Source organism: Danio rerio, chromosome 4 (genome assembly GCF_052040795.2).
Source record: "Danio rerio strain M-AB ecotype USA chromosome 4, GRCz13ab, whole genome shotgun sequence".
Lineage (NCBI taxonomy): Eukaryota > Metazoa > Chordata > Actinopteri > Cypriniformes > Danionidae > Danio > Danio rerio.
In genome coordinates, this window is record NC_141024.2 from 7,791,820 (window position 1) to 7,806,797 (window position 14,978).

A 14,978-nucleotide genomic window follows, 5' to 3' on the forward strand; every position below is an offset into this window, starting at 1 on the left:
TTTTACATTCTTCCTTGGCTCAATATGTACCTGCTCTGTGTATAGAAAGATAGATATGATGTATGAAACCATCGGTAGTTGGCCGATATATTGAGCGGATACGTTTGTAAATCTGACTTTGAAAGAGTCACCAGCCACAAAACTCACCGCATGTCACTGTTTAAGGTGGCACAAGTCTCATCACAAAGAGGCAAACAAAACTGACATTTAGCCGACAATCCTTGCACAACCCACACTTGTATCTGTTATCTCTCTCTTTTGGTAATACCCAATTTTAACGTGGGGTTTTGGAAAACAGATCTAAATTTTAAAGGAGCAGTCGGGTTGGGTGGAAAACAGGGTGGGCGGGCTGCGGGTGAACAAAGGTTAAATATATGGCAGGATCGGTCGGGTGTGGAATAAAACCTGGCGGAAGTGAGACTACAGATCTACAGATCTATATGCTACAGCTTGATTTTCTTTCTCTGAAAGCATTTGAGAGTTCCCTTGGCTGTGTCTTGGATCATTGTCCTGCTGAAATGTCCAGTCTGGTTTCGTTTTCTTCTTTGTGGTCATTTAGATATTGCGACTGATGCAGCGAATATTCATTTACAACGACGAAGGGCGGAAGGTTGCTGAAGAACTTGTGAGAGATTTCAGCTGCTGTCTGGGCTTTCACTGCCTTTCTACACCTTCCTTTCTTCATGTGTTTGAAACTTTTTTCCTGTGTCATTTTATTTTATTACGCATACCCTAATTTGTAAGCTATTGCGTTTTGTTTTCGTTGCTCATATGGATTCCTTTGCTTGTTACCAACATCTAACTTCAAGTGAACACCACCTTTAGAAATATGTTTTCTGAGAAAAATGGTGACGTTCAATGCTTATTTCCCCCGCTGAATTAACTAATATTCAGCTTAAAGTGGAATTTAAAGGCTTAACTAGATTAATTAGGCAAGTTAGCGTAATTAGGCAAGTCAATGTAAAACAATGGTTTGTTCTGTAGACGAGTGTTTTTTGTTTTTTTTTTGCCTGAGACACCCTCATATTTTTCTCCAGTAAAATATTGTAAGGCCCCCTCAACATTTAAAGATATTAACGCTCATATAAGTTTGCCTTAACGATGACAAAAAAATTTTATGGTGTGCTTATTACTACTATAAGAAATAATTATTATTATTATTATTACTGAAAGAAAAGAAAGAACACTTTCAGAAACTTTTAAAAAAGAAGTGCTTTAATTTTAGACAGTTATTTAAGATTTTCTTTGTTACAAATTTGTCAGCCTAAAGAAATGTTATGGGACAGTACTAAAGAAATGTTATGGGATCTGAGCTGTATTGGTTTAGGCTACCGGCAAGCAAGCGCATGACCATGGAGCAGAATGCTTAGCGGAGCATCACATCGCTCAGTTTCGCTCACATGCTCTGGCTGCTACAGTATATCAGTTCAGTCTGTTCACTATATTACATAACTGCCCCCTGCTGGCCATGTACTTCTTGTGATGGACCATGTTGTGCTCTGCCACAGTTTACTGCAGTTGCATGCGAGACCGCTTTAGATCACTCTCGCTTTCTCAGTAGCCATATCTGTATGTCTTTGTTTATGCACAAATAATAGCCTGATGTAATATATGAAGGCAAAACATCAGTAGGCCATTTGTCACTAAAAAACGCAAGCCTTTGGCTTTTAACTTGGCTTTATATTAGTTGCCAATTAGTTGCCAATTTTTAAAAAAAGTTTCTTGTCAGTAGCTGTGACATCCCTCATCTCATTTTGGGTGTGTGTCAGTTTTTTTTTTTTTTCCCCTTTCACATAAAAAAGGCTTTGGGCTTGTCATGGTATTGGGGATGAGTCGTCTGCAAATGTCTTATTAATTTGGATGGCCTTATGCATTCATTAGCAAGAACTTTGGTGCAGATAATGCACTGTGGAGAGTCAGGAACTCTTTGCTTTGAGAAAATAGAGTAAAACCTTAGTTCAGGTAGGTATTTTCTGCATTTCGTGTTTTCAGTATTGCTAGCGCTGTGACCCGTAATGTTTGGAGCTTCCTCACCTGGGTCCAGTATGCTTGGGTCATTAGCATTAGTCTTTTTTGCAGAGGACGAATTACAGATTTGTCCATTTTTTTGGTCAGTCAGGGGATAAAATAAGCTAACATGATCGTTCTCCTAATTGTCTCCAAATCTCCTAATTTGAATATGACACAACCCCTCACAGAGCTCGCTAAGGCCCCCTTGTGGGCCGATAAAAAAAATTTTTGTAAAAATTCACAGGAGCGCTGATGATTTTGACTTTAACTGTATCCTTCCTCTCTTCCGTTCGCTTTAAGGCAATGTTTGTGAAGCAATAACACTTTGGCTTTTAATTTCAAGAACAGTTCGACTTGCTCGTTACAAAATGCAGCTTGTGCGTTGCTTCAGTTTGAGATGCCTCAAGGCTGTGCTCCAAAACCCACTTTTGTGTGTATCGTACAATATTAATAGTCCTCATTTGATGTGACACCCACTTTAATGTCCAACCAGCGCTTGGAAGAGCTGACGAAAGCTGATGTTTCATTCAGTGCTGTTTTGTTAGTATTATTTATCATATACTGTTATCCTATATATTTCTTTCATTTCAAGAGATGTATTTTTTGTTTAGTTTCAACTCATGTGTTGTTTTAGTTTGAAACAGGAAGATTCAAGTAAAATTAGGTTACTTATAAAATATTAAATATGCTTTTTTATTTAAAGAAATTTAGTCAAAACAGGCGTCACGGTGGCGCAGTGGGTAGTACGATCGCCTCACAGCAGGAAAGTCGCTGGTTTGAGCCTCAGCTGAATCAGTTGGCATTTCTGTGTGGAGTTTGCATGTTCTCCCCGTGTCCTCGGACTACAATCCTATCACCATATGAACTATAAGTCCTGCCATGCACCTCACTCACACCTGTTCCGGTTCACCTTTGATTATACACACAGATGGGAACTGCTCAAGTACTGATTACTCAGAGCATATAGACTGCTCACCTTATCACACACTTTTCTGAGTCTTGTTGGTTTTTTTTTCCTGTTACATCACGAAGCCTGTCTAGCCTTTCTGTGTTTGATTCTTGACTTGTTTTCTCATCTTCTATTCTTGGCTGGCTGTGCTCAATTCAATTCATGTTTATTTATTTAGCGCTTTTTACAATGTAGATTGTGTCAAAACAGCTTAACATAGTTCTAGTAAAGTCCAGATTTTATAGTTGAAGTTCAGTTTAGTCCAGTTCAGTTCAGTGTGGTTTAATTTTCACTGCTGAAAGTCCAAACACTGAAGAGCAAATCCATTGATAATCAGCTCCACAAGTCCCGAACCAAGCAAGCCAGTGGCGAGGAAAAAAACTTCACCAACTGACGAAGTGAAGGAAAAAAAAATACCTTGAGAGAAACCAGACTCTGTTGGGCACGACTATTTTTCATCTGGCCAAACTTTCTCTGTGGAGTTGCAGTCTAGGCGCTGGAGACTGGAGAACGCTGGACATCGATCGTGGAGAAGCTGCAGGTTTGAAGAAGTCAGTAGGTGTTCAGGCTGGTCCACCAGATCAATGCGAAGACTTGTTTGTACTGTGGTCTTTTAGAAAGTAGTCTCATCCACTCCATTTCTCCATGACCACCACAACATCAGCTCAGTATACGGCCCTGGTCCAGGATTATGGAGACCTTGGCAGCATTTCTTCACAGCTCTTGGATCGCATCAATGGCACTGCATAATCTCTGGATAATTACCTGTCTGCTCCTGTGTTTGACCATTGCCTGCCTGACGAATCTCATATTAAACTGCATGTGGATCCCTTACCTCTGTTGTCCAGCGTCCTACAGTTAAAAACAAAAAAATGCAGGGGCTCGATCAAGCCAAACACAATACAAAGAGTCAAAAATATTGGTTGGTTCTCAAAAGACAAGTTTAATTGGACAATGTTTCAACCTACAGAGTCTTCATGAGGTCCTTTTTCTATACCCATTGATTTCCATAGTATTTGTTCTTCCTACTATTTAATGTTATTAACATTTTACTAATATCTTCTTTTGTGTCCAGCAGAACAAAGAGAACTCGTAAAGTATTGCAAGCACTTCAGGGAGAGTAAATGGAGAGTAATTTTTCATTTTTGGGCGATATATCTGTAAGAATCGTTTTAGCTAGTAGCCATTTTTATCATGCAATCCCATTGGTGGAAAGTCTCGCACCACATAGGCGTGTATTAAACATCAAACAACTTCTGACTGGCAGTGATCGTGTCCCGTCGGACAGACCAATTTGGTTTAGGAAGAAAAGTTGGAGTTCATGCTGAAATCTCTGATCTTGGCAGATCTGAGAATAGTTTTGGACATTGTTGAGACGTCTTGTGAAACTTCAGAGAAGACGAATTTGCTTTTTTTTTATTTTTACTTGAGGGTAAAAAAAAAAAACAGAGAAGCAGGAGTCACAAGACTCCAGTTGCTTTTCATTTAATCTCATTGTCTAGAAGAAACAAAAGAGATGTTTAAAAAGATTTTCCTGATTCTGTACTTTCCTGCAGAGACAGACACCGTAAGTGAGTTTTCCTGACACACTTTTACTCAAAGCGTTTTCAACAAAACTATCAGTACGCTTTGAAATCATATAGTCCCGGATGTGTCACACATATCACCATCTCGCTAACACTTTACAATAAGGTTGTATTAGTTCATATGTTTACTAACATGAACAAACAATGAACACTACATTCATTACAGTATTTGTTTATGTTAGTTAATGTTAATTAATAAAAATACAGTTCTTGGTAACACTTTAGGCCACAACTCATGCTGTTAACTACTGGTTTATGCTAGTAAATGTTAGTTAATGTAATAGCTAATGAAACCTTATTGTAAAGTGTGACCAGCGTTTCTACTGCAGTGTACTACTAGCTGTGGGTGTCAGCCTGTCTGCTGTCCCGGCCTACGTAAAGCTCCGAGAGATGGCAGGCGGAGTAAATTGAACTGATCTGTGTTGATTAAGGTTGAACTGAGGGCAGGAGCGAGCAGAGACGCGAAGGTCACCCCCTTTATCTATAATCACATCACAGCGGAGCTCTACTGGTGGATCAGCGTCTCATAATTACTCATTATTCATGAGTCGGTCAGAGAGAGAGAGATTCACATGATGTACTGCTCCCTCGTGCTCCTCAAATGGCAGCTACAGGAGATGTTTAGTTAGAATAACGACATAAATGTTAATCCTGATGTTCAGACGGGTAATGAAGCACCTGTGTTTGTTCGCAGCTCAGAACAAAATGCAGAGCTTAAAGGTTAAAAACAAAAAAGCTCATCAAAACTCCACTTGTCCTGCCACCTCATTTTTGTGTGCGTCTGCCGGATTGTGCGGTTTTAGAGGATCAATATCCAATCCTTCCTATTATGACAGATTAATCCCTGAATATCTAAACTGAATCTGACATGCTATTTTCAGAATGAGCTGATCAGTGGTGGTTCTTGTTTAAATGGCACCCTGTGCCAACCACCCCATACGGATGCACTTCCAGCCGCAACCTAGTACTGGCCAATATACCGCCCAGTATATTACTCTAAATACAAAACAGACATCAATCATAAATGTTACTGGAAAACAATGTAAAGAAAGACACAATTGAAGTGATTTGCAAGGAAGAAATCGTTTGCATGAATATTATTGACAAATCTATAGAATACAAATAAATATGTAGGTTTTATGGAATTATCTGTTGTCTTTGACTCAACTCATGGCCGAGAATGTCTTGCCACCCTGACTCATTATCCCTCCTTTCTGTTTCATGGCTATGCTTAGTCAAAATAAGATCATCATCATATAAACTTTAGTTTTGTCGACTTGCAAAACTCGCTGCGTGCCGGCACCTCTGCAAAGTTACACCAGTTACTCCGGTTTTACAGCACATAGACGTGTGTATTTTTTTGGTGTGACTGTAAACAACCGAGATTCACACTGGGAGCAGAGCATTACCTGAGGCGCACGGGAATCGTTTTCAGTGTGCATGCATCAGTTTGATTTCACCAGCGTCGTTTCGGTTGCACATAGAGAGTAACAAGCTTGCGCATGCGAAAGACGCTAAGTGTGAATGGCCCCTAACGTCTTTATTCTGGGATTAACTCTCTAATGCTGTGTTCACACCATATGTGGATTGCGCGGATAAATCGCACTATTCGTGCATAAATAGCCGCGTGAACAATTAAGTTTACTTGCTTCATTCGCGCGTCTTACCCCGCTTCATTTGTGTGTCACATTCACTTCAGAACAGACGCGGATTCCCGTGATGGGCAGGGCTTCTGTGCCCGGTGGTGACTCTAGCTTCGTTGCTAAAAGGCTAACATGGATTTTATGAAGAAAATTACAGTGTTTATGTACTTTATGAAGGCTGAAAAACAGTGTCGATACGTTTAGGACCGTGTCCACTACATGCTTTCAGAGGTGCATCCAGCTCTTTGAGCTCATAAACTCCTCCAGAAATGGAACCTGGATGACGGAGGCTTTCAACGGAGCTTCTGACAGAGCCAAGCCCAGTTTGATGACTTGTTGTCGGTGTCGCCTGGAGGATTTCCCCCGGGACACCATCAACAGGTTCTACGTCACAATCACGCCTCCACAAGAGCACGCTTCTGATTGGTTAACGCGGACAGATTTTCAAACTTGAGAGATTCGCGTGAAACGCTCGTTAAGTGCGTCAAACTTGCAAAACGCTCAATTCCCCTCACGCATATTCGCGCGTATCGCGCCGCAGGATGTCTATTCGCGTGTTTGCATTGACTTAACATGTAAATCACTCCCGCTTGACGCGCGTTCCGCATCTGGTGTGAACGCAGCATAAATGGTATCTCAAAGCTTTTATTGAGGTTCGTTTTTTTTTCTCCCCGTCATTGTCTCCCTTTATGTATATGTATATATACATTTATATAAACAGCTTTTAAGCTGTTTAAATCTGCTATAGGATGAATTCATGCTTTGGAGCAACATGAATTGTCCATGCAAGTATAAATATTACATCAGTCAATTGGACTTATTTATCTTGTAATGCAAAATACCATTCAAATGAGCTTTTACTGAGGAAATAACCCCTAGGGCATTGTTATTTTGTACAATCGATTGCATCAAGGTTTCCCCCACCAGCGGCCCATTATTTGACACGGTTATCAGTGCACAAACAGCAAAAGGTACAAGCCAAAATACTATGGTTATGTTAAAAAAAAGAGCTTTGATAAATCCCGTCCCTTTCATTGTGAGGTGTCTAGAGAAGCAGAATAGATAGCAGTCAAATTCATCATCGCCTCATATCTCATATAAAGTTCTGCGGCAGTGCACACAGTTTATTACAATGCCTCATGAAGCTGTCTACCCAAAGTGCTCAGAGAGAACGAAGCTCATTCAAATGGCTTTGATGCCGATCTGAAATTCAATTGCATTGTGTCAAAGAACCGCCAAGTCCCAAGATGCCTGCCGCTTGAAGTGCCATCCTTTTTTATGGTTTCCGTTCAAACCTTTTAAGTACTGTTGTGCAAAAACCTTTTTTTCTGTCCTAAATAAGAAGAAGGTAATATGGAGGTTAACACAACACCGCAGTTAACTTAATGGAGGACAGAAAGAGAAATGGGATATGCTAATTCTCTTAAAAAAACATTCCCAAGTGCAGTTTGAGATTTTCTGGCACATTTCTAAACATAGTTTTAATGACAGATTTCTAATATCGAATTTATTTTGTCTTCACTTGGTTGCCAGTACAAAATATTTTACTAGATAATTTGCAAGATACTGGTCAGATTAAAGGTACAGTAAGTTGTCCCCCAGTGGTTGAACTAGGTATTGCACACTTGGTTCAAAACACAAGCACAGGTTGCCAGATTGACGACACCAACAGCAGTGGGCCTGACTGTCGAGCCTAAAGGCTGATTTAAATCGTGTTCAAAATAAAAGCAATGTCAAACTATAGGAATATTTTCCATATTTCCATAGTTTTTGTTCTACCCATCACCTGAAATTTGTATTTAGCTTATGTTTCTTGTAGCTGTACAACAGAAAACTGACAATGATCACCTCAGGTACACCTTATGTGCTTTATTTAGTGTTAAGTACTAATAATGTGAGTTTTAATGTCATTTCACATGACATTCATTGCCATATTACTGAAAGCAGCAGCAGATAGTTCACCTTAGATCTTCAAAATAAAATAAAGCATTGGAAATTGAACGGAAGTCAACACACATCAGTGATTCAGCATGTACATTTAATAATGTTAAAGAGGTTTAATAAGTATTAATTAGATTATAAACCTTACGATTTTGTTGGAGTGCAGTGAGTGCAGAATTCTGTGCTTATGAATGGCTTTATTTACATTTCAGTCGTATTTCATTTTGCTGCAAACAGCCTAATAGCTTATAACTGCCAATATCTTCAAATATGTTCACGTCCTAGTCTCTCCCACTTATTACGCAAGCAAATAAAGCTTAACACAAGCCAAATCAAATCACATTGGACGAGCCCCTATATACACCTTGCTCAAAGATGTAGCATTAAGGAAGACGACACAGCGAAATAAAATCAAGAATAATATTTATTTTAACACAATTGAAAATAACACAATCCAAACATCAGTATGAAAAGCAAGTGAATAAATGCGGTAATTGTTGTCAGTGCTAGTGTATGGATACAAAACAAAACATAAAGCCCAAAATGGAGCACAGCTCTGACAAACTGCCTAAACAGTGAACGAACAGTGGCCCCGACAGAATCTCTCACCGAGTTTAAATAAAGTCGCTGACCATCATCAGGTGCGCTGAAGGCACGCCCCCAACCTAGAACAGACAAAACACACCAAAAATCAAAACAATGTAGTCTTAACAGTCACGAAGCATATTGTTAGGACACACGGTTACCTAATGTTTACGTTTGTAACATTTACATTGTTTGTTAATTAATAACCTCATGTGAAACTCTGAATCTGCATCTCATTTCGAAGGCTGCTACTATCCACCGGAAGTCGCATTTCAGTCATGGACGCACACTTTGAGAGCCTTCCTGACTAAATGAATTAAATACGCAGTTTTCTACCAAAGCAAGCTTGGGTGCTGAAATAAAATTGGCTAAACTGGCATTGGGCTGGTTAAAGGGACCAAAACAATGACAGCCATTCTGGCATGTAATGCATATTTTCGAAGCAGAATATCTGACTTTAGCATGTTTAGCATGTTTGCTTAGTATGTTTCTTAAATATCTGCAAACATATTATGATAGTTTTATGCTTTAGAAGAGTCAAAACCTTACATACAGCTCCTTTAAAGTCCAATTTAAAAGCTTTACTACTTAATTGGGTTAACTAGGTTGATTATACTAATCAGTGAATGACAGTGATTTGTTCTATACACTGTAAAAAAAAATATATAAATCTGTAATTTTACGGTTTATTTCCAGCAGCTAGGGTGACAGAAAAAAAAAAGTAAAATAACGGCCGTTAAAGTTTAGAAATTTAGAGTAAAATAGCAGATACTAAATTACAGATAATTCCTTAAATTTTAATTTCTGGTAAATTTCTGTAATTTAATCTGTTATTTTACAGTAAATTTTTGTAATTTAACAGCCTTTTTTTTTGTCGGACACTCCAGCTGCAGAAAATAAAACTTAAAATTCCAGATATTTTTTATAGTGTAACTAAGTTTAAAAAATTAAGCTAAACTAAAAGAAAAAAAAAACTTTTTCCTGAAGAAAAAATGTTGGAAATACTATGAAAATTTTCTTGCACCAACATCACTTTGTAAATTCACTGAATTTCCCCTCAGCTGTAGGTTTGTGTGGCTCAACACACTCACCTTAAGCATTGCTCTTTTAGCGAAAGACAAGGAGCAGAAGATAAAGGTGACAGCTAAAGATATACATTGGTGTGATAAATAAAAAAAAGTTAAGTCGTCTTCTTCTGAGACACATTTCCTTTGGCACGCTGGCCCCGGCTGTGGAGCCAAGGCAGTCATTATGGGTGAAAAACTGTGCCAGTTCAGGGCCTTGACTTTATTGGAATTGCTCGTAAGTGTCACTACGTCACACTTGTCCCCCGAGGTGTATTACTCCATGGTGAAATAAGTGCTGCGTGATAAAAGAAAATGCTCCATAAGACTTATCCGCGCCAGAGGGAGCCCGAAAACATAGAAACGACACTGCATGGCTGTACGGACAATATACTGGCGGATATAAAATTGGCTTTGAGCAAGACTGTGGGAATAGTTCTCTGATCAGTTTTTGGAGCTAAACATGTCTTCCACCAATGTAAACTTAAAGGCACAATATTCAATAAAATATCCATTAAACACTTAGAACAGTCGGTAATCCTTTATTTTGATGGTCCATTGGAGTATTAGTAGACTGTCTGCTTAATATTTGTTGATACTGCTCCTTCATCAGACATTTAACTGACTATACAAAACTTTGCAAGTGCATGTTAACTTACACTAACACTAATGCCAACCTAACAGTCTGCTCATAATCTGATGAGAATTAGTTGGCATGTAGATGCACTGTAACAAACTGACCATCAAAATAGAGTGTGACCGAACAGTCTTATATGTTTTGCCGACTCATGTATTGTATTATCCTGAAATTTACAAAGAATATTCAAATCCAGAGAAATATGCAATTTTAAGATATGGCTAATATCTTAATATAATGATAATGATGCTAATGATGCTAATTATACCCAGGACTTCTGGTTTGGGATTATAGAAAATGGTAGACTGTGGCATGATAAAAGCTCTGCTGCTTTTTGCTCTGCTGCTTCACTGTTGTCTCTCTACTTCAATTGATGCACAGCTCTCATTCTGGTGGCTTCCAATAAACGCCTAGAAGTATGCGAGTTATATATTTACAAGGGGTTGGGGGGGTCATAATATCTCAAATGACATTTGAAGAGTTTATATGCAGAAACCTCTAAATGCCGTCTGAAATTTTCCTCTAAAATGAGTATTTTATCAGTCTCCTTTGTGTATGTTCAGTAATATCACTGTTATGGCAAAGAATAAGTCCTTTTGCTAATCTTTAAAATGAAATATCTCAACATAAACAAAGGAGGCTGAGAAAAACGTTCATTTTCGATGGAAATTTCAGACGGCACTTGGAGGTTTTTCCATCTGAACGAGTCATTTGTGTAATAAACAAATGGTGACAGTTTGCATTCATTCAGCAGCAAATAGATGACTATTAAAACTGCATGTATTATTTAAGCATTATTATTTAACATTAAAGTAAAATATGTACAAATGATCAAGCTAGTTTTATGTTACTTTTAGGCTACGTGTTGATACAAACACCTATTCCACAAGAAAAGTATTTTAACGCTTACAATGTTTGTCAGAGCTCTAGATCGGCCGGTTTCTGAATGAATTAATTATCTGTAGCCATAGACTGTTCCGTGTGAGCATGCATTCACCATCCTATGAACCGTTGGGTGGTCTTCTATTAAAATATCTATTATTTTGATTATGACTATTATTGAATATGCAGATCAGAGCAAACAATTTCCTTACTATTTAAAGGGCAGACCTCACATACATCTTGTTTTGATAATGAGGCCGATATCTGCAACACCCCTCCCCCCGTCCTCACTTTTGTCCGCGACACCAGTTCAGCTTGCTTTTGCCCTGGGGGTGATCAAGCATTCATTTGGAGGGTCAGACAAATGCTGACTCCCCAAACGCCCTTGTAATTCTCACTCTGCCTCTAAATTATATATAACGTTGCATATAATTATCATGATTTGTATGGTGAGGGTCTAACAAACAAAATATTAGCATAATTATTACATCGACGCAAATGTGCCCCCCATCTCCAATCATGGAACAGTCCAGCAGTCAAATCAAGTAAAGATTTTATTTATATATATTTTTTTTTTTAACAAATAATTAAAAATGTAGAGATTGCATTAAGAAAATGCTGAAAGTAAGAGAGAAAATACCCAATAAAAAGAAAATAAATAAAGGACTGTAATCGCTTAGTGCCTCGAAATCTATATATCCACCATCACACTTTGCCAATGGTCTCAAACTCAATTCTTCTGCATACTTTAGCTTTAACCAGCTCCAACTCACACTTGCCTAATAGTCTCTAGTAGTCTTGAAGCCCTTGATTAGTTGGATCAGCTATTTTTGATTAGGGTTGGAGCAAAACTGTGCAGAACTCTAAACTCTGCCTTTGTTTGTCGTGAATATGTGCCCTCTAGTGGTGAAAATTACACACTGTGCCTTCAATATGATACAAAAAAAGTTTTATATTCATCATTGTGCACAGTGTTTAGTCTTTCAGGGGGCATTCTGTGTTGCGAAATAGGAGAAGTCAGAAATCGTCCCATGAGTTTTGCGAACATGGAACTTTCTTGGCTGTAATAAAGCAACGTTTGGAGTTTCTCTCTGACAGGCTGAAGCTGACAAATGAGGAGACTCACAGCCCACCTGAAGCCCAGGAGAACGTCGCCCGAGCAGGCATGCCAGCGGAGGCCCCGGGCTAATTATCAGACTTGTTCATGACTGACATCTGCCTCCTACCCCCACTATTAGGACATGACCAGAGGAGAAAGATGAGGGGTTCCACTGGGCTCGAGTAAGCACAAACACTGCGACTCAGCGGAGGAGGTATCTGTTTTTATTTTAGACAATTAATGATGAATTTGTCGTGTGGGTTGATGCTGTGATGAGGTCTATCTGATGATGGAAGCGGTCTGATTAATGATGAGATATTTTATGATCAGTGCAGAAAAGTAATTCGTTCGGGGTCATAGGCTAATTAGTGGCAGTTTTTCGATGGTCTTATGATTTTCTAAAATGGGTTTTCTGAATTGTTTGTAATGAGGTGGAGATCAGCTAGACTGAATTAATGAATTTGTGGTTTCAGATATGTTCTACCAGTGCATTAAGCGATTTTATTGCGCACATTCAAGCCAATCAAAATCACAAACTTCAGCAGGCCAAAGAATAAATTTAATCATATAGAATATATAATGATATCCGTGAAATGCAACAATATAATCAGACTTTATTGGTTCTTTCATGGGCTGACAGTCATCCAGTCATCGAGCGCTAATAATGTTTGATGAAGTTGATGTTAAACATTTTGGATTATATGGGCAATCAATCCTATAATATTCAATGAATTAATGTTGACCTCTTAGTCATTTTTCTTTCTCATAATAACAGCACAAAAATACGAACTGAACTCTAGTTTAGCTCTAATTATTCCAACATTGTGCCTGAAATGGTAATTAAGCCTCCATTTTTCCGGTTTCCAGACGTGAAAGCTAATACTAATGTTGACTGTAGAGTTCGTAGCCATGGTGAGGGTTCGTCTGTCGAGCGGCTGGCCTTTGGTGACCTTGTCTGTCTGAGGCATCTGCGGCTCAGTGAAGCATTTCTTGGCCGTCTCATGCTCTATCACTCCCAATGACGGTACAGAGCACCAGACCAGACCTGCGTGGCCATAAGGGTAGCTGGAGTCAAAGGGATCCGACATCTCCAGTCTAAGAGTCACTGCTGGGTTCATTCTGCACATACAGTCATCCTGGGTATAATGCTGGATGCAGTCATGATATTATGAAGACTTCAGTGATGCACATTTGATTGGCATTGTGCACAAGGACAGGTCAGTCAAGAGGCAGTGTAATGTGCGTACTGTTTGTAATGCAAACTAGAGTGGTAGATGTAAAATCTTGTGCATGATTGAAAATTGAATATACATGTACTCATTTAGCAGATGCTTTTATCTAAAGTGACTTTCAAGTAAGGACTAGTACCGTAACTACATTGTATACAGTACTAGTTATGGATATGTATTTGTGCATACTTCATAGTAGCATTTTATAGTTATAAATTATACATACTGGTTATAATACAAACACTGTGTGTTTAAAGATCCCATATAATTAAAATAAAAAGATTAGATGTTAGTTTCAGTCTGTTAGTTTTAAGGACGTCTATAGGTTGATGTGCTCCAAAACAGTGCCAAATTTGCGTTTAAGAGTTATAAAGCCAATATGAACATGTAAAGGTGCTTTCACATCTGGGGTTCGATTCATTTGGTCCTCACCAAGGGCAATAGAGGATATATTGTAGCATTTATCTGCCATTTTTTGTGTCCTTTACACACCACACTTATTGCTTTGGTCTGAACCAGTTGAAAACCAAAATGCAGTCATGTGACAAAATCCACATCACTCATTGGCCAGATGTTATTAACTGTATTTCCTAAACTGCTTTTTCATTGGCCAGAATTCGCATGTGGAAAAATGCCAGTGGAACTCCCGCAATTAAACAAACAATGTCTGCTTAGACACAAAATGTTGCTGTTTACTATAACGTTAGAGGGACGATTGCACTGGCTGATTGTATCCCTGGTCATAGTATACTATAAAGTTTGTACACATCACTTTAGACAAACTATACATTTTGAGAATCAAGCATGGCTGTGGCTGGAAAACAATGTTTTCATGCATTGAAAACAGCGAACGGCATCACAAATCACTTCAGGAGAAGGCGTGAATTAATTTAGCTAAACTGCGACATGGTCATCTTTCGGAAACATTATCAGCGATCTATCAGGGAATGTTTGCCCTCTTTTTCTCTGGTATAATTGTTGGTAAAGTCAGTGCCAATAGCCTAGTGATTAGTGTGTCCAAATATAGCACCCAAGTGCTCGTGGCGACTCGAGTTTGATTCCCAGCTCGAGGTCCTATGCGGATCCTTTCCCTCTCTCTGTTCCCCATACTTTCCTGATTGTAAATCTCCACTGTCCTATAAATAAAGGTGAAAACCCCTATAAAAATAATTAAAAAAAAATAATTTGTTGCTAAAGCGCTGTCAACAAATATTTTTCCTCTCTATCCCAAAATGCACAGCTTATCGATCTACGGCAGCTGGATTAGTCCAAAAAGTCACAGTACTTTTTGTGATTAGGTCTGTTTTATTTCAGGCCATGTTCTCACCACAAACAAACCACTCCACAGTTCGT

General features: G+C 38.7%; 1 long non-coding RNA gene across 1 annotated transcript in view; it reads left to right on the forward strand.

Moving 5' to 3' along the window:
- LOC147844617 (uncharacterized) overlaps window positions 1–12,578 on the forward strand; it is a 341,112-nt gene extending 328,534 nt beyond the window's left edge. Inside the window, exon 20 of the long non-coding RNA XR_015942227.1 lies at window positions 12,396–12,578. This is a non-coding gene — a long non-coding RNA (uncharacterized LOC147844617). The remainder of the gene's footprint in view (window positions 1–12,395) is intronic.
- The last annotated feature ends 2,400 nt before the right edge of the window (window positions 12,579–14,978 follow it).